This window comes from Heterodontus francisci, chromosome 13 (assembly GCF_036365525.1).
Source record: "Heterodontus francisci isolate sHetFra1 chromosome 13, sHetFra1.hap1, whole genome shotgun sequence".
NCBI lineage: Eukaryota > Metazoa > Chordata > Chondrichthyes > Heterodontiformes > Heterodontidae > Heterodontus > Heterodontus francisci.
This window is the reverse complement of record NC_090383.1, coordinates 25,448,272-25,475,525: the sequence shown is the minus strand read 5'-3', so window position 1 is coordinate 25,475,525 and position 27,254 is coordinate 25,448,272. Positions and strand designations below refer to the sequence as shown.

Here is a 27,254-nt window from a genome sequence, read left to right as displayed (position 1 = left end):
ACTTGGTGCGGGTAAGGACACAGGCTGCAGAGATTTGGATGATCTCAAGGTTAGAGAGGATAGAACATGGCAGGTTGGCCAGGAGTGCATTGGAATAGTCCAATCTAGGCATGGAGGAGGGTTTCAGCAGCAGATAGGCTGAGGCAGGGGCGAAGACAGGCAATCTTATGGAGGTGGAAATAGTCTGTCCTTAAGATGGCACGAGTATGTGGTTAGAAGCGTACCTCAGGATCAAATATGGAACCAAGGTTGCGCACAGTCTGGTTTAGTCTGAGTTGCCAGGGAGAGGGACAGAGTTGTTGGCTCAGGAATGGATTTTGTGGTGGGGACTGAAGACAATGGTCTGGGTCCTCCCAATATTTAGTTAGGAGTAAATTTCTGCTCATCCATTATTGGATGCTGAGAAAGCAGCTGGACAATTTAGAAACAATTGAGGGGTCAAGTGAGGTGGCAGTGAGGTAGAAATAAAAACCGAAAGTGCTGGAAATACTCAGCATGTCTGGCAGCATCTGTGGAGAGACAAACAAAGTTAATATTTCAGGTCAGTGACCTTCCATCAGAACAGTGAGGTAGAACTGTCTTTAATGTTCAAGTGGACATTGAGTGCTGTGTTTTTGGATGATGTTGCCAAAGAGCAGCATGTATATAAAAACAGAAAGGACAGAGCCAAGGATGGATCCTTGGGTTCACCAGAGGTAACTGTGCGGGACTGGGAAGAGAAGCCATTTCAGGTGATTCTCTGGCTACAATTAGATAGATAAGAATCTGTGACGGAAAACCCACATGCCAAATGGAAAATTTTAATTTTGTCATATGGAACTCTGCTAGAGATCTTTTTAACTGAACATTATTACAAATAACTTGTGAAAAGCAGAACAGAACAGCCAAAGAAGCCACGCAAATTTGCCTATGAGAAGCCAAAGGCTGGCTGGGAGACAGAGGTGATTGCCCAGTCTAGCCAGAACATTGGGGGGTGCTCCCTGTTTCAATTAACTAGAATGATTGTCAATGTTGGTCGTCAAAAGCCATCGACACCCATTGACTTCGAAAGAGCCAAACCCGCCCCGCCACCCCCCCCACCCCCGCCCCGACCAAGTATATTTGGACAGCCTGAGAGAATATTGAATTTTTTTTTTTAAAAAACCTTCCAGAAACTTCAGTTTCAAACAGAGGTTCAAACATGACATGCCTGCCTGTGTAACTCTGAGTTTTTAAATTATGCCTCTGAAGACAGACAGTAACTGAACTCCAAGGAAGAAAGCAGTTCTCTCTCTAGCAAAGTTCCAGGGAAGCCTCGGTGGCAGCTATTAAGTCTCAAGACTACAGATCTTTACAGGCAACAACCAAGGGACATGGTTAAAGCCCCTCTCCTGCCTTCCGGAACCAGAGAAGCAAGCCCGAATTGTGCACATGGCCCAGCGAGGACTTCAAGACTTTAACTCCAACTAAGGACACTGAAACGCAGTGTTTGAATTCCATTTATTACAGACTTTATTTCAACCTCCCAACTCTCTATTCCCCTCTGTATCTATTTGTGAGTGTGCGCCTCTTGTATGAATGTGAGCGTGGATGCGTCACGTATTTTAGTAATTTTAACAGGTTTAGAGTGATAGGGTTAATAAATTTACATCTTTCCTGTTTAAACTCAAGAAAACCTGTCTGATTGGTTCATTTACAATTATAATTAGGAAGAACAGGAGCAAGTGCTCACTGAGATGGTAAGTTTAAAAGATAAACCCTGTTGAGGTCAAACCAGAGAAGGGATGAAAGGGAAGCCTGAGACCCCTTCCTCACCTGGGTCATAACAAATGGAACCAGGTGGTGAGGGGATTGTCCTATGAGGACAGATCGAGTAGACTATGTCTATACTCCCTTGAATTTAGAAGAATGAGGCATGATCGCATTGAAACATGTAAAATTCTTAAGAGGCTTGACAGAGTAGATGCTAAGAGGATGTTTTTCCACCTGGAAATCTAGAACTAGGGGTTCACAGTTTCAGAATAAGGGGCTGGTCACGTAGGATGAGAGAGGAAAAATTTCTTCATCAAAAGGTTGCCGATCTTTGGAATTCTCTTCCCAAGAGTGCTATAAATGCTCAGTCATTGAGTATTTTCAAGACAGAAATCAATAGATATTTGGATACTACAGGCATTAAGGGATATGGGAATAGCGCAGGAAGGTGGAGTTGAGATAGATCAGCCATGATGTTACTGAATGGCAGAACGGCCTACTGCTGTTCCTACTTCTTACTTTGTTAGGAGTGCACTCCCACCCAGCTGGATGACGGTCGAGAGGCTGGTGGAGAATGATGTGGTCAACCACGTCAAAGGCTGCAGAAAGATCAGGAAGGATGAGGAGGGATAGTTTCCTTTGTCACGGTCACATCAAATAGCATTTGTGACTTTGATAAGAGCTGTTTCGGTAGTGTGGCAGGGCAGAAAACTGATTGGAGGGATTCAAACATGGAGTTCTGGGAAAAATGGGTACAGATTTGAGAGGCGACAACACGTTCAAGGACTCTAGAGAGGTAAGGGAGATTGGAGATAGGGCCAGAGAGGGCAAGGGCTTTTTTTTTTTTTTAAGGACAGGGTTGATGCTGGCAAATTTGAAGGCGGGCAATATTTGGGCGTAATGACTTCATTTGGGATTAGGGCATCGAAAGTGGAGGTGAGGGTGTGGTTGAGTCAAGCAGCAACTGCAGAAATGTCATGGTGAACTGGGGGCCAAAGACTAGACAGTTGGGATTTTGAAAGTGCAATTGTAAGTGAAATGGGATAGAGTTTTTTTCTCCAGGAGCAGAGACAGAAATTCGTAGGGGTTGGGAGAGAGAAGGAATACATGGGTGGAGAGTCATACAAGGAAGTGATCAGAGGTGGCCTCATCAGTGACTGATAAGATAAGAGTAGCGAGGCCACTTAAAATGGTAAGTTCAAGGCCTTGAATATGGATTGAGCAGTTTATCTGGAGGGAGAGATTAAAGGGAGGATAGGAGCGCAGTACACTCAGCAGAGATAAAATCAACATTAACATAGGGAAATACAGCACTACCCATAGGCATGACGGGAAACCTTTATAGTTTATTGTGGACTTTACAACATTGGAAATCGGAACTAGAGATGTTTACACAGCAGTTTTCAATGGAGCACATTATCCATTTAATAATTTTAATATAACTATTGATGTTATTTTAATCTAAAACAACTTGAGCTATATATTGTTGTAAAAACAAAAATTAGGTTCCAATGTCTCAGGAAATGTACTGAGTCTAGTCCAGGATCTGACAATATTTCTAGTCAGTTAAAATATTTTTAAATATTCTAAATCAAGAATAAATGATTTTGAATACTTGGTGAGAACAACCACTAATGACAATTAAAAAATGTTTTTCATTTCTCATGAATTAAGGCATCCACCAGCAATGAATAAATCTACATTTAAGTCAACTCCAGACTATTACCAGCACCGGACTGCCAGTAAATTTCCTAATTCCTGCACAGTGCTAGCGACAGAGTTTGTTCAACATGAACCTTATATTTATGCAATGGTGAATCTTTGAACTTTTCACAGGAGGTCCCAGACTGCACCTTGCAGTGCTTATTAGCTGTAGGCAATAAAACCCCAAATTTAGGGCACAGCAATTCTATTTCTCTCTTTGGCACAGTGCCAAGCTTTCCAGTGCAGTGGAAAAAAACTGCGACACTAACACAAGTAAATTCAAATAAATTTATTGAATGTTTATCATTGATATAACTACTTTTTAAGAATACAACAAAACTTATTAAATTTAACCAAAAAAGATGGGCCCCTGACAAGGTATAACCCTTTTATATTAAAAATGGACTACAAATTCTAGCAAATTTACTGGTGTCTTAATTCATCCGTCACACAAGCAGGCGTCTATACTTCTTGAACACAAAACAATGTATTTAACCAAAAGAGTAGATGGGCACCCGGATAAGATGCAATTTTCATTTTATGTTCAGAACTGACCACATCATTGCACAAGGACAGTTCATATGAATTTTTAATAGTTATGCAGACTGTTCACAAAAGATGAATATTCATGTATTGAATTAAGTATTCATTTCTTTTTGTTACAAGTAATGAGGCTGTGCATGACTCAACTATAGCATTAAATCAACACCAGTTGTTCTATTGTGCAATATGTTGATTTGCATTTGATTTTCGCACAAAACTATTCACATTTAACCAAGAACAGCTGGTTTCTTTTCCTATGCTACATGTTGAAATTAAATAAGTGACAAAACAGTTCACCCAGATGTTGCATGAAAATATTCTGCTTAGTAATCAAGTAAATAGAATAATGTATAGAATAAGTAGACTCTTCTATTATTTGTAGTTTGTCAGGACAACAGCACTCTTTTCACCCAATCTGCTCCATTCATCTCAGGAGAATTACAGCTACCTTGAACGCTCAAAATAACTTTAAATAAAAGGAAGAACAAGCTGTGCTTGTTTAAATATGAATCATTTTATGTGAAAATCACATGTAAAATAGCATCTTGCACAATAACAGATCAGATCAAAGCTCTAGCATCCCTGCCACATCCAGTTGTGAATGGTGGGGGAAAATTATACAACAGGAGAAGGAGACTCCTTGCAAACTACATCTCCAACCTCTCTTTCTTCTTCAAAGTCCCTGGATATGTTGTTGCCTCCCAAATCCGTTCTCATTTTTTCCTGGGACTCTGTGTTTGAATCTGTTGAATCAGGTTTCCATCCTTGTTAGGAGTACCAAAACAGCTCTTAAAGACACAAATGACATCAGATAGGACTGTGACAAGGGTAAACCTTCCCTCCTCGGCCTTCTTGACCAGTCTGCAGCCTTTGACACAGTTGACCGTATCATCGTCCTCCAACGCCTCGCCAAGGTGTCCAGCTATGTGGCACTGCTCTCACCTGGTTCCATTCTTATCTATCTAATCATAACCAGAGAATCACTCGTAATGGCTTCTCATCCTGCTCTTGCACTGTTATCTCTGGTGTCCCCCAGGGCTCTATCTGGACCCCTTCCTATTTCTCATTGACATGCTGCCCCTCAACAACATCACCCTGTTTGACAAATTTATTGGAGGTTTTTGAGGATGTAACTAATACAGTAGATAAAGGGGAAACCAGTAGATGTAGTATACTTGGATTTCCAAAAGGCATTCGATAAGGTGCCACACAAAATAGGCAAGATAAGGGCTCATGGATTTTGGGGGTAATATATTAGCACAGACTGGTTAACGGACAGGAAGCAAACAGTGGGCATAAACAGGGCATTTTCAAGTTTGCAGGCAGTGAACAGTGGAGGGCCGAAAGGATCAGTGCTGGAGCCTCAGCTTTTTAAAAAAAATTTGTTTGGGGATATGGGCGTTGCTGGCTTTGCCAGCATTTATTGCCCATCCCCAATTGCCCTCGAGAAGGTGATGGCGAGCTGCCTTCTTGAACCGCTGCTGTCATTGGGGTGTAGGTACACCAACAGTGCTGTTAGGAAGGGAGTGCCAGGATTTTGACCCAGCGACAATGATCGAATGGTAATATAGTTCCAAGTCAGGATGGTGTGTGGCTTGGAGGGGAACTTGCAGATGGTGGCATTCCCATGCATCTGCTGCCCTTGTCCTTCTAGGTGGTAGAGGTCGCAGGTTTGGAAGGACTCTTGATGAGTTGCTGCAATGCAGCTGGTACACACTGCTACCACTGTGCGTCGGTGGTGGAAGGAGTGAATGTTGAAGGAGGTGGACAGGGTGCCAATCAAGCAGGTTGCTTTGTCCTGGATGGGGTCGAGCTTCAGGAGTATTGTTGGAGCTGCACTCATCCAGGCAAATGGAAAGTATTCTATGTCATGCATGACTTATGTCTTGTAAACAGTGGACAGGCATGGGGGAGACAGGAAGTGAGTTACTCACTGCAGAACTCCTGGCCTCTGACCCGCTCTTGCAGCCACAGCATTTATGTGGCTGGCGCAGTTCAGTTTCTGGTCAATGGTGACCCCCAGGATTTGACAGTGAGGGATTCAGTGATGGTAATGCCACTGAATGTCAAGGGGAGATGGTTAGATTCTCTCTTGTTTGAGATGGTCATTGCCTGGCACTCATGTGGCGTGAAACGTTACTCGCCACTTATCAGCCCAAGCCTGGATGTTGTCCAGGTCCGGCTGCATCTGGACACTGACTGCTTCAATATCTGAGTCGTCGCAAGTGGGTGAACATTGTGCAGTTATCAGCAAACATCCCCACTTCTGACCTTATGATGGAGGGAAGGTCATTGATGAAGCAGCTGAGGCTGATTGGGCCAAGGACACTACCCTAAGGAATACTTGCAGTAATGTCCTAGGACTGAAATGATTGACCTCCAATAACCACAACCATTTTCCTTTGCGCTAGGTATGACTCCAACCAGCGGAGAGTTTTCCCCTTGATTCCCATTGACTCCAGTTTTGCTAGGGCTTCTTGATGCCATACTCAGTCAAATGCTGCCTTGATGTCAAGGGCAGTCACTCTCACCTCACTTCTGGAGTTCAGCTCTTTTGTTCATGTTTAGACCAAGGCTGCAATGAGGTCAGGAGCTGAGTGGCCCTGGTGGAACCCAAATTGAGCGTTGGTGAGCAGGTTATTGCTGAGCAGGTGCTGCTTGATAGCACGGTCAACAATCCCTTCCATCACTTTGCTGATGATCAAGAGTAGACTGATAGGGTGGTAATTGGCCGGGTTGGATTTGTCCTGCATTTTGTGCACAGGACATAACCTGGGCAATTTTTCACATTGCCAAGTGGATGCCGATGTTGTAGCTGAAATGGAATAGCTTGATTATGGGTGTTGCTAGTTCTGGAGCACAAGTCTTCAGTACTATTTCCGGAATGTTGTCAAAACCCATAGCCTTTGCAGTATCCAGCGCCTTCAGTCGTTTCTTGGATATCAGGTGGAGTGAATTGGATTGGCTGAAGACTGGCATCTGTGATGCTGGGGACCTCAGAAGGAGGCTGAGATGGATTATCCACTTGGCACTTCTGACTGAAGATGGATACAAATGCTTCAGCCTTGTATTTTGCACGGATATGCTGGGCTCCCTCATCATTGAGGATGGGAATGTTTGTGGAGCTTCCTCCTGGATGTGGCAGGACTAGAGCTTAGATCTGATCCATTGGTTATTGGATCGTTTAGCACTGTCAATTGCTGCTTCCGCAGTTTGGCATGCAAGTAGCCCTGTATTGTAGCTTCACCAGACTGACAGCTAATTTTTAGGGCCTGGTGCTGCTCCTGGCATGACGTCCTGCACTCTGCATTGAACCAGGATTGGTCCCCCAGCTTGATGGTAATGGTAGAGTGGGGGATATGCCGGGCCATGAGGTTACAGATTGTGGTTGAATACAGTTCTGCTGCTGCTGATGACCCACAGTGCCTCATGGATGCCCAGTTCTAGATCTGTTCAAAATCTATCCCATTTAGCACAGTGGTTTACAACAAGGACTGTGCGGTAGTCACACCTACCAATACTGTCATGGAAAGATGCATCTGTGACAGGTAGTTTGGTGAGGATGAGGCCAAGTATTTTTTCTCTCATTGGTTCCTTCACCACCTGCCGCAGACGCAGTCTAGCTTCTATGTATTTTAGGACTCGGCTAGCTCGGTCAGTAGTGGTGTTACCAAGCCATTCTTGGTGATGGACATTGAAGTCCATGACCCAGAGTACATTTTTGTCCTTGCTACCCTTAGTGCTTCTTCCAATAGGTGTTCAACATGGAGAGTCACCGATTCATCAGCTGAGGGGGTGGGGGGGGGGTGCGGTAGGTGGAAATCAGCAGGAGGTTTCCTTGCCCATGTTTGACCTGATGTCATAAGAATTCATGGGGTCCGGCGTCACTGTTGAGGACTCCAAGGGCAACTCCTTCCGACTATACACAACTGTGCTGCCACCTCTGGTGGGTCTGTCCTGCCGGTGGGACAGGACATACCCAGGGATGGCGATATCTGGGATATTGTCTGCAAGGTATGATTCCGTGACTATGAACGGCCTAGTCTACGGGACACTCCCAGATGTTAGTCAGGAAGACTTTGCAGGGGCGGCATAGGAACATAGGAGCAGGAGTAGGCATTCAGACCATCAATCCTGCTCCGTCATTCAATACAATCATGGCTGATCATCCACTTCAATGCTTTTTTCCACACACTATCCCCATATCCCTTTATGTCATTGGTATTTAGAAATACGTTAATCTCTGTTTTGAACATAATCAATGACTGAGCTTCCACAGCCCTCTGGGGTAGAGAATTTCAAAGAGTCACAACCTTCTGAGCACAGAAATTTCTCCTCATCTTGGTCCTAAGTGGCTTCCCCCTTATTTTGAAATTGTGTCCCCTGGTTCTAGACTCCCCAACCAGGAGAAACATCTTACCTGCATCTGCATTGTCTATTCCTTTAAGTATTTTGTGGTTTTAATGAGATCACCCTTCATTCTTCGAAACACTGGAGCATACAGGCCCAGTTTCCCCAATCTCTCTTCACAGGACGGTCCTGCCATCCTGGCAACAAGTATGGTGAACCTTCATTGGACTCCCTCTATGGCAATAATATCCTTCCTAAGATGAGACCACCAAAACTGTACAGGGCTGGGTTTGCCGTTGTCGTTTCTAGTGCCTAGGTCGATGCGTGTGATTTCATTCCTTTTCTTAGACTTTGCAGCGGTTTGATACAACTGAATGGCTTGCTAGGCCATTTCAGAGGGCATTTAAGAGTCAACCACAGTCAACATCAAATGACTCAGATGAAGAGACAGAGTAATGTATCGATGCTTGATGATACAAAGCTAGGTGGAAAGGTAAGCTGTGGGGAGGACACAGAGGCTGCAAAGAGATATAGACTGGTTAAGTGAGTGGGCAACAAGATGGCAGATGGAATATAATGTAGGGAAGTGTGAAATTATTCACTTTGATCATAAGAATAGAAAAGCAGAATTAAAAAAAAATGTGAAACTTGTAAGTGCTGCTGTTCAAAGATTCTTGAGTGTGCTCGTACAAGGAACACAAAAAGTTAGCAAGCAGGTACAGCAAGCAATTAGGAAGGCAAATGGCATGTTGGCCTTTATTGGAAGGGGATTGGAGTACAGGAATAAAAGTCTTGCTACAACTGTACATGGCTTTGATGAGACCACATCTGGAGTACTATGTGCAGTCTTGGTCTCCAAATTTAAGAAAAGATTAGCAGCGAAGGTTCACTAAACTGGTCCCTGGGATGAGGGGGCTGTTCTTATGATGACAGGCTGAGTAAATTGGGCCTATATTTGCCAGAGTTAAGAAGAATGGAAGGTGATCTCACTGAAACATACAAGATTCTGAAGGGGCTGGATAGGGTAGATCTTGAGAGATTGTTTCCACTAGTCGGGGAGTCTAAAACATGGGGGCACAGTCTCGGGATAAAGGGGCCGATCATTTAGGACTGAGATGAGGAGAAATTACTTCATTCAAAGGGTGGTGACTCTTTGGAATTCTCTACCCCAGAGGGTTGTGGATGCTCCATCGTTGAATACATTTACGGCGAAGATAGATAGATTTTTGGGTTCAGGGAATCAAGGGTTATGGCAAGCAAGTGGGAAAGTGGAGTTGAAACCTAAGATCAGCCACGATTGTATTGAGTGGCAGAGACAGCTTGACAGGCCACATGGTCTAACCTGCTTTTATTTCTTGTTGTGCTTTCAAGAACATAGTTTTCGCATGTATGCTGACAACACCCAGTTCTACCTAAAGCAGATGAGCTGAGGGCACAGATAGACACATGGCAGTATGATGATATAGCTATTACAGAAACATGGCTTAAGGACGGACAGGAATGGCAGCTCAACATTCCTGGTTACAGGGTTTTCAGACAAGATAGAGAGGGGGATAAGAAAGGAGGGGGAGTGGCAATTTTGGTCAAGGAAACTATTACAGCTGTGAGGAGGGATGATATGTTGGAAGGTTCATCAAATAAGGCCATATGGATTGAGCTAAGGAACAAAAAAGGGGCCATCACACTACTATAGACCCCCAGTCAGAGGGAGACAAAAGAGCAGATATGTCAGCAAATATCTGAGAAGTGCAAGAACAATAGGGCAGTAATAGCAGGGGATTTTAACTACCCCAATATTACCTGCGATAGATTTAGTGTGAAAAGAACTGAGGGAACAGGATTCTTGAGGTGCATTCAGGAGAGCTTTTTTGGCCAGTATGTAGCAAGTCCAACAAGAGAGGGCGCAGTTTTAGACTTAGTTTTAGGAAATGAAGATGGGCAGGTGGAAGGAGCGGAAATGGGAGAGCATTTTGCAGCAGCAAGCATAATTCAGTCAGTTTTAACATAATTATGCAAAATAACAGAGATAGAACAGGAATTAGGAGAGTTCTCAATTGGGGCAAGGCCAATTTTACTAAACTGAGGAGTGACTTAGCAAAAGTGGACTGGAAACAGCTACTTGAAGGTAAATCAGTGTCAGAGCAGTGGGAGGCATTTAAGGGGTTCAAAGTAAATATGTTCCCAAGAAAAAAGGTGAGACGGACAAATCTAGAGCCCCATGGATGTCAAGGAGCTTACAAGGTAAGGTAAGGCAGAAAAGGAAAGCTTATGTCCGACACCGAGAATTCAATACTACAGAAAGCCGAGAGGAGTATGGAAAGTGGAAGGGTGAAATCAAAAAGGAAATTAGGAAAGCAAAGAGAGGGCATGAAAGAATATTGGCAAGAAAAATCAAGGTGAACCCAAAGATGTTTTAACAATACATTAAGGGTAAGAGGACAACTATGGAAAGAGTAGGGTCCATTAAAGACCAAAAAGGTAACCTATGTGGAGGGGTGGAAGATGTTAGTATTGTTCTTAATGAATACTTTGCGTCTGTCTTCACAAAAGAGGGGGACAATGAGGATATTGTAGTTAAAGAGGAGGAGTAAGAAGTATTGGATGTGATAAACATACGAAGATAGGAAGTATTAATGGGATTAGCATCCTTGAAAGTTGATAAATCAACAGGGCCGGATGAAATGTACCCTAGGCTATTAAAAAAAGCAAGAGAGGAAATAGCAGAGGGTCTAACCATCATTTTCCACTCCTCACTGGATACAGCTGTGGTGCCGGAGGATTGGAGAGTTGCTAACATTGTACCTCTGTTTAAAAAGGAAGCGAGGGATAGACCGAATAATTACAGGCCAGTCAGTCTAACCTCAGCAGTGGGCAAATTATTGGAATCTATTCTGAGAGACAGGATGAACTGTCACTTAGAAAGGCACAGGTTAATCAAGGATAAACAGCATGGATTTGTTAAGGGAAGATCTTGTTTGACCAACTTGATCAAATCTTTTGAAGAAGTAACAAGGAAGATAGATAAGGGGAGTGCAGTTGATGTGGTCTACATGGATCTTAGCAAGGCTTTTGACAAGGTCCCACATGGCAGACTGGTTAAAAAAATAAAATCTCACGGGATCCAGGGAAATGCAGCAAAGTGGATACAAAATTGGATCAGTGGCAGGAAAGAAAGGGTAATTGTTGACGCGTGTTTTTGCATCTGGAGGGCAGTTTCCAGTGGTGTACCGCAGGGCTCAGTACTGGGTCCCATGCTTTTTGTGGTAAATATTAACGATTTGGACGTAAATCTAGGGGGCAAGATCAAGAAATTTGCAGATGACACAAAAATTGGCCATGTGGTAGATAGCGAGGAAGATAGCTGTAGGCTGCAGGAAGATATTGATGGTCTGGTCAGATGGGCAGAAAGTGGAAAATGGAATTCAACCTGGAGAAGTGTGAGGTGATGCATTTGGGGAGGTCAAGCAAGGAAAAGGAATACACGATTAATGGGAAAACACTGAGAAGTGCAGAGGAAGTGAGGGACCTTGGAGTGAATGTCTACAGATCCCTGAAGGTATATTCTACCTCACCACCACTTCTTTCAACTCCTCCATTGTTGCTAAATGATAAGACCATCATCTAATATGGGATGAGTAGAAATTGCCAATTAAATATTGGGAAGACTGAAGCCTCTGCTATCGGGCCCCTGCTCCGAACTCCGTTCCCGAGCTACCGACTCCATCCCTCTTTGGCAACAATCTGAGATTAAACTAGTCCATTCACAACCTTGATGTCACATTTGACCCTGAGCTAAGCTTCCAACCTCATGATCGTGCCATCACCAAGTCCGCCCATTTCCACCTCCATAACATCGCTCGACTTCACCTGTCTCAGCTCATCTGCTGCTGAAACCCTCATTGATGCCTTTGTACCCTCAAGACTTGAATATTCCAATACATGCCTGGCTGGTCTCCCATATTCCACTCTGCGTAAACTTGAGATCATCCAAAACTCTGCTGCCTGTGTCTTAACTCACACCAAGTTCCGTTTACTATTCCCCTTATGCTCTCTGACCTACATTGGATCTCGATCAAGCAACGTCTTGATTTTAAAATTTGTATCCTTGTTTTTAAATCCCGCCATGGCCTCTCCCCTCCCTCTTTCTGGAATCTCCTGCAGCCTCACAACCCTCCAAGGTATCTGCGCTCCTCAAATTCTGGCCTCTTGTGCATCCTTGATTTTAAAATCGCTCCACTGTTGGTGGCTACACCTTCAGTTGTCTAGGCCTCAAGTTCTGGAATACCCTTCCTACACCTCTCTACCTCGCTTTCCTCCTTTAAGGCAGTCCTTAAAACCTACTTCTTTGACCAAGCTTTTGGTCATCTGACTCAATATCTCCTTTTGTGGCTCGGTGTCATACTTGATTTTTATAGTGCTCCCGTAAAGCACCTTGGGCCGTTTTATTATGTTAAAGATGCTATATAAATATAAGTTTCTGTTGTTGAACATCCCCATCCTCAAATGATGCCAAAGCCCAGCTCGTGAATGCAGAAAAAAAAAACACAAGGCTGACATGTTTGCAATCATCTTCAGCCAGAAGTGCCGAGTGGATGATCCATCTCAGCCTCCTCCTGAGATCCCCGCTATCATAAAAGCCAGACTTCAGCCAATTAAATTCACTCAATGTAGCATCAACAAACAGCTAAGCACAATGCATACAGAAAAGGCTATGGGCCCCAACAACATCCTGACTGTAGTGCTGAAGACGTGCACTCCAGAACTAGCTGTGCCTCTAGCCAAGCTGTTCCAGTACAACTACAACACTGGCATCTACCTGGCAAAGTGGAAAATTGCCCTGGTATGTCCTGTACACAAAAAGCAGAACAAAGTCAAACTAGCCAATTACCACCCCATCACTCTGTTCTCAATCAGTAGCAAAGTGAATGGAAGGTGCCATCGACAGTGGTATCAAGAGACACTTGCTCAATAACCTGCTCACCAATGCTCAGTTTGGGTTCCACCAGGACCACTCGGCTTCAAACCGAATCACAGCCATAGATGAAAGAGCTGAATTCCAGAGGTGAGGTGACAGCAACTGGCCTTGACATCAAGGCAGCATTTGACCGAGTGTGACATCAAGGAGCCCGAGTAAAATTGAAGTCAACGGGAATCAGGGGTGAAACTCTCCATTGGTTGGAGTTATACCTAGCAGAAAGGAAGATGCTTGTTGTTGCTGGCGCCAACCATCTCGGCCCTTGAATTTAGCAGCAGCAGTTCCTCCAGGCAGGGTCCTAGATCAAACCATCTTCAGTTACTTCATTGATGACCTTCCCTCCATCATAAATTGAGAAGTGGTGATGTTCGCTGATGATTGCAGAGTGTTCAGTTCCATTCGCAATTCCTCGGATAACGAACAGTCCATGCCCATATGGAGCACGACCTGATCAAGGTTCAGACTTGGATTGATGTAAGGCAAGTAACATTCATGCCAGGCAATGACCATCGCCAACAAGAGAAAGTCTAACAACCTCCCCTTGTCATGCAATGACTTTACTATCAGCAAGTACTCCACTAAGAATCCTGGGGGTTTCCATTGACCAGAAATGTTACTGCACCAGCCACACATACACGAAGATTACAAGAGCAGGAAAGAGGCTGGGCATTCTGCAACAATTAACTTACGTTCTAACTTCCCAAAGCCTTTCCACCATCTACAAGGCACAGGTCAGCAATGTGATGGAGTAGTCTCCACTTGCCTGGAGGAGTGAAGGTTCAGCAACACTCACAAAGCTCCATGCCAGGACAAGGCAGTCGCTTTATTGGTACTGTATCCACCATAAACATTCACTCCCTCCACCACCCACGCACTTTGGCTGCAGTGTGTACCATCTACAAGATGCACTGCAGCAACCCACAAAGGTTTCTCTCAAACCTGTGACTCTAGCACCTAGAAGGACAAGGGCAGCAGGTGCTTGGGAATACCAGCACCTCCAAGTCATACACCACCCTTCATCGGTGCTGGGTCAAAATCCTGGAAATCCCTACCTAATACCACTGTGGGGGTACCTTCACAATATAGACTGCAGTGGCTCAAGAAGGAGGCTCACCACACAAGGCAAATAGGGATGGACTATAAATGCTGGCCTTGTAAGTGACACCCACATCCCATTAATTCATTGTTGAAAAATATGACTTTATGGGGAAGATTTTTGGAATTACCATCTATACAAAATCCTCAATAGGAGATAATATTTCTTAACACTTGATAGAGATCAAAATTTTTAAAAAAGATATTAGCAGAGACCCACAAAACAGGAGGTCAAATTAGCATCTTTCTTGCAACACTACTTCTTGAAATTTCTAGTTATTCTTTCACCAAAGACTTCAATAGAATCAAAGCTTCTTACTCTGAAAAAAGCTACATAAAAGCTGTCCATGTGTAAAAACAGGCCTAGGAATATAAATACAGATTTTTGTCAAGAGTTTGTCCTTGTGACTAGTTCAGTTTATAGTCATTAGAATATAAAAATCTAATGAGGAACTGTTTTCTCCTGAGTTGAAAAGGCAGATCTATGTCTGATGAGCTCAATATGATTCGAAGAATAAACACTATCGGACAGATTTTTAAAGGAAGGTGGGGACGTGATTGGGTGTGTATGCAATTTGAAGATTGCATTCTCGGAAGTCGGCACTAGGTTCTGCTGCCTCCGGAATGCAAAGCCATTTTTAAAGTGATGCCGGGAAGAAGGTAACGGCAACCCTGCACACCTCCAATTAAGTGCCTGTTGAGCCCATTGTGGAGCTCATGCACAGAATTGTCAGCAGCAGTTTACAATCTTCAAAGGAAGGACATGGGGAAAAGGCCATGTCTGGAACACAGCACGGTGTACAAGTTGTGAACAATGCAGAAGGCTATGGGAAGGGCTGATTAAAATAATGAAGAAACACAAAATAAAGCTCAGCTGCTCCAAAAGTGCCACAGAGTAGCCACTGCTGGAGCTGAAGGGCCTGCTTTTCTCAGCGGTGAGTGGCAGGAATCTGGAGAGGGACGTGAGGTCACTGGCATCACTTGGGCAGCCAGATGGGAACAGGCTACTCTGCCATTGGACAGAGAAGCCAGGAGGAGCTTCAGCAGATGCAATTTCCTGGATAGCAGGAGAACAGCAGGGGGCTGCAAGGGGAAGGCAGCATTACCCAAGACATTCGGTCTACCGCCCAAGAGTCAGCTACCTGCAAATGACAGAGTGATAGTGCAGTAGGAGGCTATGCCTATACAGACAGGTGGTCTCGGACCGGTGTGCTCTGATCCACAATAACCCGAGGCCTCGCGGACTCCCATGGCAGCCCCTTACTCGCAGCCATCAAGATCACCTTCGGCCTGAATTTATATGCAACCAGGTCATTCCAGGGATCAGCAGTGGATCAAGGTGACATCTTGCACTTGGCAGCTCATCATGCCAATCGGCAGGCCACAGATGCCATATTCAGGAGGGCAGAGAAATACATCCACTTTGACACAGATGGGCCAGCACAGGCACAGAGAGCTTTGAGCTTTGCTGCCAGTGATGGATTCCCTCAGGTCAAGGGGGCTCATCAATTGCACCGAAGTAGCCATGAAGGCATTGACAGACCAGACAGATTCCTCAACAGAACAGGCTACCACTCATTGAATGTCCAACTCATTTGTGACCACAGGAAGTGTATCTTACAGGTCTGCATCTGGGCCCCGGGCAGCTGTCATGACTCCTTGTTTTGCGAGACTCTCAGGTGCTGCACCTCTTCAGGCCCACATCCAGACCCCGTGGATGGTTGCTGGGGCAAGAAGGGATATCCCTTAAGGAGATGGCTCCTGATGCCGGTTCGAAGCCCAGAAATGGATGGAGAGGTGTTACAACCAGAGCCATCTCCTAACACATACCTGCACTGAACAGACCATTGGCCTCTTGAAGATGCGCTTCCCTTGCCTTGACCGGTTGGGTGGTACCCTCCAATATGAACCAGCCAAAGTCTCCCATATCGTGGTCGTCTGCTGCACCCTGCATAACATGACACTGAAAAGTGGCCTGGAGGTAGATGAAGAGGAAGAGCTGGAATGTCACTCCACCTCTAAGGAGGACTGGAAGGAGGAAGCAGAAGAGGAGGAAAGGATCGCTTCAGAGGTGGCCAGCGCCCAGGCAGTGGAGGACATCTGTCAACGCCGTCCCAGACCTCAGGGTGAACAGCAGGCTGGCACGGCAGCAAGGGCCACGCTGATTCAGCAAAGCTTCATCTGATCCCCCCCCCCCCAGAGCTCTTGTGGCTGATAACCCCAAAACTCAACTTTCCAGCATACAGAGCTATTTCAGCACTATGACCCTTATCTGCGAGGTCCTATTGGCAGCCATGAACATGCAGATGGATTCACAACCAGCGGTACCTGGTTCATTCGGCACCAACGCACCATGGCTACTCAGGCAGCACCTTCTAAACCCGCGACCTCTACCACCTAGAATGACAAAGGCAGCAGATGCGTGGGAACCCCACCACTTGCAAGTTTCCCTCCAAGCTGCACACCATCCTCACTTGGAACTATATCGCCATTCCTTCACTGTCACTGGGTCAAACTCCTGGAGCTCCCTACCTAAAAGCACAGTGGGTGTACCTACCCTACATAGACTGCAGCATTTCAAGAAGGCTTCCACCACCTTCTCAAGGGCAACTAGGGATGGGCAATAAATGCTGGCCTGGCCAGCGATGCCCACATCCCATGAATGAGCTAAAAGAAACACTCTAAGCACCAGAATGCAAGCAAGCTGACCTCACAGAATGTCCATAGCTGTTCCTACCATTGTCTGAGTAAGTCAACGGTCACTACACTGAGAAGCAGCCACCCTTACATAAGGTGCGGCATTCAGATGCCGACATCACTGAGGGGAACATCAGCCCACATGTATGGCATGCTGGAAGGATGAGGGAGGGCAACCTACTCATGAATCTTTCTCTTCTCATCTTGCCGGAGAGCACAGATCATAATACACAAGAGATGGCCAGAACAGGGGGTGGAGTGGCCCAGCTCTACACGCTGACAGCAGTGGAGGAGGGCGCTGGAGATCACCAGGATGCCATTGAGGTATTTGGTGGGGGATGGCGAGACAGGCCATGAGCAATAGGCTCATTGGATAGCTTTGTTGAAATGAAGGGCATGGAGAGACTCCTGCCCAATGCGAGCTATGGATCTTCGACCACTGTCATCTGAGGGGTTGGTTGTGCTGAGGCACTTGTTCAGAAGTACAATTTCTCATTACCATTTTCTTGTGTCGCCCACAGGCCCAATTGCAGAGCAGGACCAAAGTGCCAACATCCTGAGTGGTGTGGAGGGACCTGCACTGTCACATCATACCACGGCACCTTCCACCAGCACAAACATACTCACCTCAGTTGGGCCACAGATTAGCATAGAAAGGGGAGCACTGAGTGAACCTCACAGTGAGCAGGAGCAGGAAGAGAAGGGCGAGGCCAAGTCACCCGTGGGCAGTCCCCCTTGGAGGACAGAGGATAGACACAGCGATGCTTCACTGGACAAAGATGCGAGGCTTTGGGTGTCATAGACAAGGAGGGTCTTCCTTGAGAATCAGAGGCAGATAAGTTTCTGTCCGTCCGAGTTCCCTGAGGCCTTGATGGGCCGTGGGCACGCATTGGAGGAGTCCAGGCAGCACATGTGATTGAATCTAAGGCATGACAGAGCACATGAACTCTCCATTGAGAGATTGGCAACCTCTTGGAGAGCCATATGCAGCACCACTCTGAGTGGGTGCAGGAGCAGTGCGCTGATATGCACAGAAGGAGTGAAAAAACTCTGCAGCCTAGACCACTGTCTCTGGCATAAAGGTGCTTTGAGTCGATGCCAGCTGCGCCCCAGCCAGTGGCTGCTTCCAACCTCCAGGGGCACAAGGAAAGGGCTGAGACGGTCATCGGGCAGATGAAAGGGCCACCCCTCAGGGCAGCAGCATCACCCTTCGGCCCCTCGCCCCCTCTGACCCAAGTGTCACCTGTGTGCCAGGGCCCCGTGACAGAGGCAGCCCACTGCCATGGCGCAGGCATGGCAGCCTGTGGAGGAGTCCCCACGGGGACCAAAAGTTCAAGACGAGGACAGAAGCCATCTCAAGCAATCAAGTGGCTTGTGAGGGTCACTCCAGAGTCAATCATAATGTAGCCACTCCTGAATACTAATTTGAAAACTGGGTTATTGCTAATAATATTTGTAACTTTTTACAAGTTCACCTTTTAGTGGTTACTGTGCCCATACATGCCCAGCTCCATCCTGTTCGTTCTGGAAGCTGCTGGTTATTAAAAGTAAAATATCATGATAAACACTATGTTTAAACAATGTTTAAGTATCTCAGCCAGTGGCAGAGAGTAGTGAGCAGGTTGCCCCTACCTCATCCTCTGCCACAGGGGGTGCACCCCTGTAGAAGTGTTAGGGAGAGGAAGGTGGCATGGCGTTGAATTAATTAATACACTTGGATGCTATTGTCTACATCTGTTATTTTCTTTGCCTCACAATAAAACTTCTTTATTTCACCGCTCTGGTAGGTGTGCTGTTGTGTTGTCTCAAAAGGGGACCATCGCATTGTGGGGTGGGTGGCAGGTATGTGGGGCCCTGAGAAAGTCTTGTGTGCCTATGCTAGCCCTCTTTCATTCTCAACCAACGACTGGACATTACTCAGCCAATACTAGACTACAAAAGATAATCTGCGTCTGTTGGCGGCCAAAAATGGAACAGCATGCAGAACAATAGGTCAATAGATGCCTACCGTTTGCAAGTTAATCCTCCTTCCTGTTCTAATCGTGCCCTACTCCAGTCACAATCTTCTCCTGATGGTCCATGGACACACTTTGAGATTGTTTTTATTGGTCCCTTTATGAAGGCTCAGGGAAACTACAAGTATGCTCTTGGGGTGGTGGATCAATTTACAAAATGGATAGAGGTCTTCCCAATCGGGAAAAATAAAGCATATACGGCCACATGAATAGTTTTGAATGAGGTGCTCTGTAGGTGGGGAATACCAGTACAGGTGGAAAGTGACCAGGGTCTACACTTCAAAAGGGAAAATTTTTACTGCCCTGCAGGACATGCTCCAACTAAAGCACAAATTGCTCACTGCACATCACCCACAATGGTCAGGGATTGTGGAAAGGCGTAATCAAACTTTGAAAGCCATGTTAAGCAAATTGTGTACAGAATACCTGACTCAATGGGCTGACATGATGCCTCTATGTCTGATGGCAATATACTCCAACCCACACAAGGCCACAGGGATAAGTCCATATTGGGCTATGACTGGGAGACAAATGTGGATACTGGGACATGTAACTCTGAGGAACAGAATGACATTAAAACTACAGCCATGTAGTCAGAAGTGGCTGCAGACAATGATCAACCATGCGGAAAAAACAAACAGACTGTGGTAGAAAACCTGAGAAGGTCATGAAATCAAGTTAAACAACGTTTTGACAAGAAAGTCAAACCATTCGAATATGGGGTTGGAGACCAATTAACGTTACAAAATTTCTCCCCTAAAAAACACTTTTTTGATGTGAAACGGGTAGGCCCCCACACCATAATTGACAAATTAAACCCAGCTATATACTTATTGGACAAACCACACGGTACAAAAAAAAATCAAAAAAAGTTAAGGTAGTTCCTTATTAATCAGATGAAAACTGTTAAGGATTAAGATGTTACATTTGCTCTATGTACAGGTAAAAATGTGGACCTGCATGCTTGTATTGATACTTGGATAGATGAACACAATAAACACAATGACAGCATTCAGGATCATTATTCGCTGTACTCTGGACAAAGGAGGTGATTGCACCCCACTTGCAATTTATGGATCAGAACATCAGATTCTTGGTGGACACAAAACTTCATGAGCCACAATGACTCATGAAACACATGAAGGGGATCTCCTGGTTTGGATAATAAATAATAAAAGATGTGAAACAACAGCTTACATAACAGGCTGTGGTACTCTCCCAGGAAGAGAGTTTCCATGTGGGAAATAAGAGGGATATGGAGTATGTATTAAGTCCAAGGTAAAAGACAGGGGAGACTTGAACGCGTGGAAATTTCTGGTAAAGAGTAAAGGGGCTTGGGAGCAAGTAAAAGAATCAAACCAAGGCCCAGTGGTATGAGAGTGAAGGGTACATCCAATTGTGTTGGCCTCAAATGATGGAAGAGATACTAAGGGCAATACTCTTGTACTGAGTCTAATGCAAGGTCCAATAACAGAAATTGGGATGATGAACCCCTTTTAGTAACTTTTAAGCGATTGGGAGAAGATAACGACCCTAAAGTTGACTGGGGGAGGGTAGTTAGGGTCAGGATAAGATTCAAGGATGCAATAACTGGATGCACAAAGACCAATGTCTACCTCTAGTGTTATGCTCACAGAGTATGAAGAGGAGGATAGCTCAGATGTTTGGCATCAGGGACAAGAGAGGCAATGTCATCAATTAGAGGCAGGACCCACAAATGGCCTTGTAATTATCCCTACCTACAAAGCAGTATATCACCAGGTAATACCAGAAGTGGTCCCTGTCATTTTAAACTTAACCGATTTAGTATTGCCCAAATGGTGTCCCAAAACAATACAGTTAACTAAAGGGGTTATACAGCAGGTTTTCGACCAGTATTGGGAAAAGGGTTGCTTCTCCATAAGTGTCCAGCACGTACAGAATGCATTCCTCCATGAGAACAATGCTAGAAATGAAATGAGAAACAAGTAGGCGAAAGAGAGGCTTGTTAAATGTTGGATTCCCTGGTTTTAATACAGCCTCCTCAATGATTAACTCTATGGATTTGGCAGCTTCACAGATAGTTACAGACTGTACAGGAAAAATTGAAAAATATACTCAGTAAAGAGAACAGCATAGAACAAGAGCTGGGAGAGGATCAGATAATGGTCGTGCACCTAAGAGACATTATACATGAGATAGAAAATCATGCAAAAAAGATTAACAGCCTTATCCAAGAAGCCAGAAAGGCCTCTGACCAGGCGGCTCATAATGATGCATGCATCATGTACGGGAATTGGTTGGTAGAACAGTTCAGAAACAACCTAGAAGTTATGAAGGACATCTTCCCACTTGGGTAACAGATATTTGTCAGGACTATACAGTTACCAGGACGATGCAGACTTATGTAAAATTAGGAGTTTGACTGAGGTTCGCCCAGTCAAGCACGAATGCCACAAGGTGGGGAAATCAGAAGCTATTGAGACTTGCAGTACAGATCCCCAGTCTTATGAATCGAACCATGCCTAATCCTCTGTTTAGAGTAGAAAACATATGGGTTGTGAGGGAAAGTGTCATTCGTAGAATCCTGACAGCACCCCAATGGCTGATCTGGCTAGCAAGTATCAACTTCGATAAAACCAAACTTACAAGGATGCAGAACAAGAAAAGATGCGCTCATCTGCACATATGATTTATATGATCATTCAAGAGACACATGTGGTTTCAACTGACTGAGAAGGGGCTGAACTGCACTATGGAAGTTATAGGTCCATCAGATGGGAGAACTAGAAAGGCCGATGTACCAGAAGGGAAGCACAGTTTTACGACCTCAGAAGACTATCACCATCACAGGTCACTTAAACGTTCAATCAAACCTGGGACCGACTGTATTACAGCTACCAAAACAACAGCGGTAGGGAGAAAAATCCTCTTCGCCATTACTATGCCTGACCAATTTTGGTAAGGTCCCGCATGGGAGATTGATTAAGATAAGAGCTCATGGGATCCAGGGCAATTTGGCAAGTTGGATCCAAAATTGGCTTAGTAGCAGGAGGCAGAGGGTAATGGTCGAGGGTTGTTTTTGCGAGTGGAAGCCTATGACCAATGGTATACCACAGGGATCGGTGTTGGGACCCTTGCTGTTTGTAGTGTATATTAATGATTTAGACGTGAATACAGGAGGTATGATCAGTAAGTTCGCAGATGACACGAAAATTGGTGCTGTCGTAAACAGTGAGGAGGAAAGCCTTAGATTACAGAACGCTATAGATGGGCGGAGTAGTGGCAAATTTAATTTAATCCTGAGAAGTGTGAGGTGATGTATTTTGGTGGACTAACAAGGCAAGGGAATATACAATGGATGGTAGGACCCCAAGAAGTACAGGGGGTCAGAGGGACCTTGGTGTACTTGTCCATAGATCACTGAAGGTAGCAGCACAGGGAGGTAAGATGGTTAGGAAGGCATATGGGATACTTCCCTTCATCAGCCGAGGGATAGAATACAAGAGCAGGGAGGTTGTGATGGAACTGTGTAAAACGCTAGTTAGGCCACAGCTGGAGTACTGTGTACAGTTCTGGGCACCACACTATAGGAAGGATGTGATTGCACTGGAGAGGATGCAGAGGAGATTCACCAGGATGTTGCCTGGGCTGGAGCATTTCAGTTATGAAGAGAGACTGGATAGGCTAGGGTTGTTTTCTTCAGAGCAGAGAAGGCTGAGGGGGGACCTGATTGAAGTATACAAAATTATGAGGGGCATTGCTAGATTAGATAGGAAGAAACTTTTTCCCTTAGTGGAGGGGTCAATAACCAGGGGGCATAGATTTAAGGTAAGGGGCAGAAGGTTTAGAGGGGATTTGAAGAAAAATGTTTTCACCCAGAGGGTGGTTGGAATCTGGAATGCTCTGCCTGAAGAGGTGGTAGAGGCAGGAACCCTCACAACATTTAAAAAGTATTTAGAGGAGTACTTGAAATGCCATAACAAATAAGGCTATGAGCCACGTGGTAGAAAATGGGATTAGAATAGTTAGGTGCTTGATGGCCGGCATGGACATGATGGGCCTGTTTCTGTACTGTGTAACTCTATGACTCTTATGACCAACAGGTCTTAAGAGTAAAACATGGCTTGAACATAAACCGAGAGGATTATGTCACTAAATTTGGGTATGACATCCCTGAACTACCATAGTGTTACTCTTTCAATCTAATCTTTGGCCTCCTTGTCTCGAGAGACAATGGGTAAGTGCCTAGAGGTGGTCAGTGGTTTGTGGAGCAGCGCCTGGAGTGGCTATAAAGGCCAATTCTAGAGTGACAGACTCTTCCACAGGCGCTGCAGATAAAATTGGTTGTCGGGGCTGTTACACAATTGGCTCTCTCCTTAGCTCTCTCTTCTGTCTTTTTTCCTGCCAACTGCTGTCTCTTTGACTCGCCACTCTATAGCCCCGTCTTTACAGCTGTCCACCAGCTCTGGCGATCACTGGCAACGGACTCCCACGACTTGTGGTCAATGTCACAGGACTTCATGTCGCATCTGCAGACGTCTTTAAAGCGGAGGCATGGACGGCTGGTGGGTCTGATACCAGTGACAAGCTCGCTGTACAATGCGTCCTTGGGGATCCTACCATCTTCCATGCGGCTCACATGGCCAAGCCATCTCAAGCGCCGCTGGCTCAGTAGGGTGTATATGCTGGGGATATTGGCCGCCTCGAGGACATCCTGTCACATGATGCCAAGGATTCTCCAGAAGCAGTGAAGATGGAATGAGTTGAGACGTCGCTCTTGCTGTAGAACAAAGAACAAAGAACAGTACAGCACAGGAACAGGCCATTCGGCCCTCCAAGCCTGCGCCGATCTTGATGCCTGCCTAAACTAAAACCTTCTGCACTTCCGGGATCCGTATCCCTCTATTCCCATCCTATTCATGTATTTGTCAAGATGCCTCTTAAACGTCACTATGGTACCTGCTTCCACCACCTCCCCCAGCAACAAGTTGCAGGCACTCACCACCCTCTGTGTAAAGAACTTGCCTCGCACATCGCCTCTAAACTTTGCCCCGCTCACCTTAAACCTATGTCCCCTAGTAACTGACTCTTCCACCCTGGGAAAAAGCTTCTGACTATCCACTCTGTCCATGCCGCTTATAACTTTGTAAACCTCTATCATGTCGCCCCTCCGTCGTTCCAGTGAAAATAATCTGAGTTTATCCAACCTCTCCTCATAGTTAATGCCCTCCAGACCAGGCAACATCCTGGTAAACCTCTTCTGAACCCTCTCCAAAGCCTCCACGTCCTTCTGGTAGTGTGGTGACCAGAATTGCACGCAACATTCTAACTAAAGTTCTGTACAGCTGCAGCATGACTTGCCAATTTTTATACTCTATGCCCCGACCGATGAAGGCAAGCATGCCGTATGGCTTCTTGACTACCTTATCCACCTGCGTTGCCACTTTCAGTGACCTGTGGACCTGTTCGCCCAGATCTCTCTGCCTGTCAATACTCCTAAGGGTTCTGCCATTTACTGTATACTTCCCAACTGCATTAGACCTTCCAAAATGCATTACCTCACATTTGTCCGAATTAAACTCCATCTGCCATTTCTCCGCCCAAGTCTCCAACCGATCTATATCCTGCTGTATCCTCTGACAATCCTCATCACTATCCGCAACTCCACCAACCTTTGTGTCTTCCGCAAACCTACTAATCAGACCAGCTACATTTTCCTCCAAATCATTTATATATACTACAAACAGCAAAGATCCCAGCACAGATCCCTGCAGAACACCACTAGTCACATCCCTCCATTCAGAAAAACACCCTTCCACTGCTACCCCGTCTTCTATGACCAAGCCAGTTCTGTATCCATCTTGCCAGCTCCCCTCTGATCCCATGTGACTTCACCTTTTGTATCAGACTGCCATGAGGGACCTTGTAAAAGGCTTTACTGAAGTCCAGATAGATAACATCCACTGCCCTTCCTTCATCAATCATCTTTGTCACTTCCTCAAAAAACTCGATCAAGTTAGTGAGACACGACCTCCCCTTCACAAAACCATGCTGCCTCTTGCTAATAAGTCCATTTGTTTCCAAATGGGAGTAAATCCTGTCCCAAAGAATCCTCTCTAATAATTTCCCTACCACTGACGTAAGGCTCACCGGCCTATAATTTCCTGGATTATCCTTGCTTCCCTTCTTAAACAAAGGAACAACATTGGCTATTCTCCAGTCCTCTGGGACCTCACCTGTAGCCAATGAGGATGCAAAGATTTCTGTCAAGGCCCCAGCAATTTCTTCCCTTGCCTCCATCAGTATTCTGGGGTAGATCCCATCAGGCCCTGGGGACTTATCTACCTTAATGCTTTGCAAGACACCCAACACCTCTTCCTTTTTGATAATGAGATGACAGACTATCTACACTCCCTTCCCTAGGCTCATCATCCACCAAGTCTTCTCTTTGGTGAATACTGATGCAAAGTACTCATTTAGTACCTCGCCCATTTCTTCTGGCTCCACACATAAATTCCCTCCTCTGTCCTTGAGCGGGCCAACCCTTTCCCTGGTTACCCTCTTGATCTTTATATACATATAAAAAGCCTTGGGATTTTCCTTAATCCTGTTTGCCAATGTCTTCTCATAACCCCTTTTAGCACTCCTGACTCCTTGCTTAAGTTCCTTCCTACTGTCTTTATATTCCTCAAGGGATTTGTCTGTTCCTAGCCTTCCAGCCCTTACGAATGCTTCCTTTTCCTTTTTGACGAGGCTCACAATATCCTGCGTTATCCAAGGTTCCCGAAACTTGCCAAACTTATCCTTCTTCCTCACAGGAACATGCTGGTCCTGGATTCTAATCAACTGACGTTTGAAAGACTCCCACATGTCAGATGTTGATTTACCCTCAAACAGCCACCCCCAATCTAAATTCTTCCATTCCTGCCTAATATTGTTATAATTAGCCTTCCCCCAATTTAGCACCTTCACCCGAGGACTACTCTTATCCTTATCCACAAGTACCTTAAAACTTATGGAATTATGGTCACTGTTCCCGAAATGCTCCCCTACTGAAACTTTGACCACCTGGCCGGGCTCATTCCCCAATACCAGGTCCAGTACGGCCCCATCCCTAGTTGAACTATCTACATATTGTTTCAAGAAGCCCTCCTGGATGCTCCTTACAAATTCTGCCTCATCCAAGCCCCTAGCACTAAGTGAGTCCCAGTCAATATTGGGGAAGTTAAAATCATCCACCACTACAACCCTGTTGCTTTTAAATCTTCCCAAAATCTGTCTACATATCTGCTCCTCTCTCTCCCGCTGGCTGTTGGGAGGCCTGTAGTAAACCCCCAACATTGTGACTGCACCCTCCCTATTCCTGAGCTCTACCCATATTGCCTTGCTGCATGATCCCTCCGAGGTGTCCTCCCACAGTACAGCTGTGATATTCTCCTTAACCAGTAATGCAACTCCCCCACCCCATTTACATTCCCCTCTATCCCGCCTGAAGTTTCTAAATCCTGGAACATTTAGCTGCCAATCCTGTCCTTCCCTCAACCAAGTCTCTGTAATAGCAACAACATCATAGTTCCAAGTACTAATCCAAGCTCTAAATTCATCTGCCTTACCTGTTATACTTCTTGCATTGAAACAAATGCACTTCAGACCACCAGTCCCACTGTTCTCCGCAACATCTCCCTGCCTGCTCTTCCTCTTAATCTTACTGGTCTTATTTACTAGTTCCTCTTCATTTATTTCACTTGCTGTCCTACTGCTCTGGTTCCCACCCCCCTGCCACACTAGTTTAAACCCTCCCGAGTGACGCTAGCAAACCTCGCAGCCAGGATATTTGTGCCCCTCCAGTTTAGATGCAACCCGTCCTTCTTGTACAGGTCCCTTCTGTCCCTGAAGAGATCCCAATGATCCAGATATCTGAAACCCTCCCTTCTACACCAGCCATGTGTTTAGCCGCACTATCTTTCTATTTCTAGCCTCACTGGCAAGTATAGAGCAAGGTATTGAGGACACAGGCTTGAAACACTCCGACTTTTGTGTTCCCTGTCAGTGCGCCATTTTCCCACATCCTCTTGGCCAGTCTGGATATAGCAGCGGACGCCTTTCCCGCGCGCTCATTGATTTCTGCATCGAGAGATGGGTTACTGGCGATAGTTGAGCCT

The 27,254-nt window shown here is 45.4% G+C and overlaps 1 protein-coding gene across 7 annotated transcripts in view; it reads right to left on the bottom strand.

Moving 5' to 3' along the window:
* Positions 1–27,254, bottom strand: part of LOC137376291 (retinol dehydrogenase 13-like) — a 168,212-nt gene that overhangs the window by 96,898 nt on the left and 44,060 nt on the right. The window lies entirely within an intron of this gene.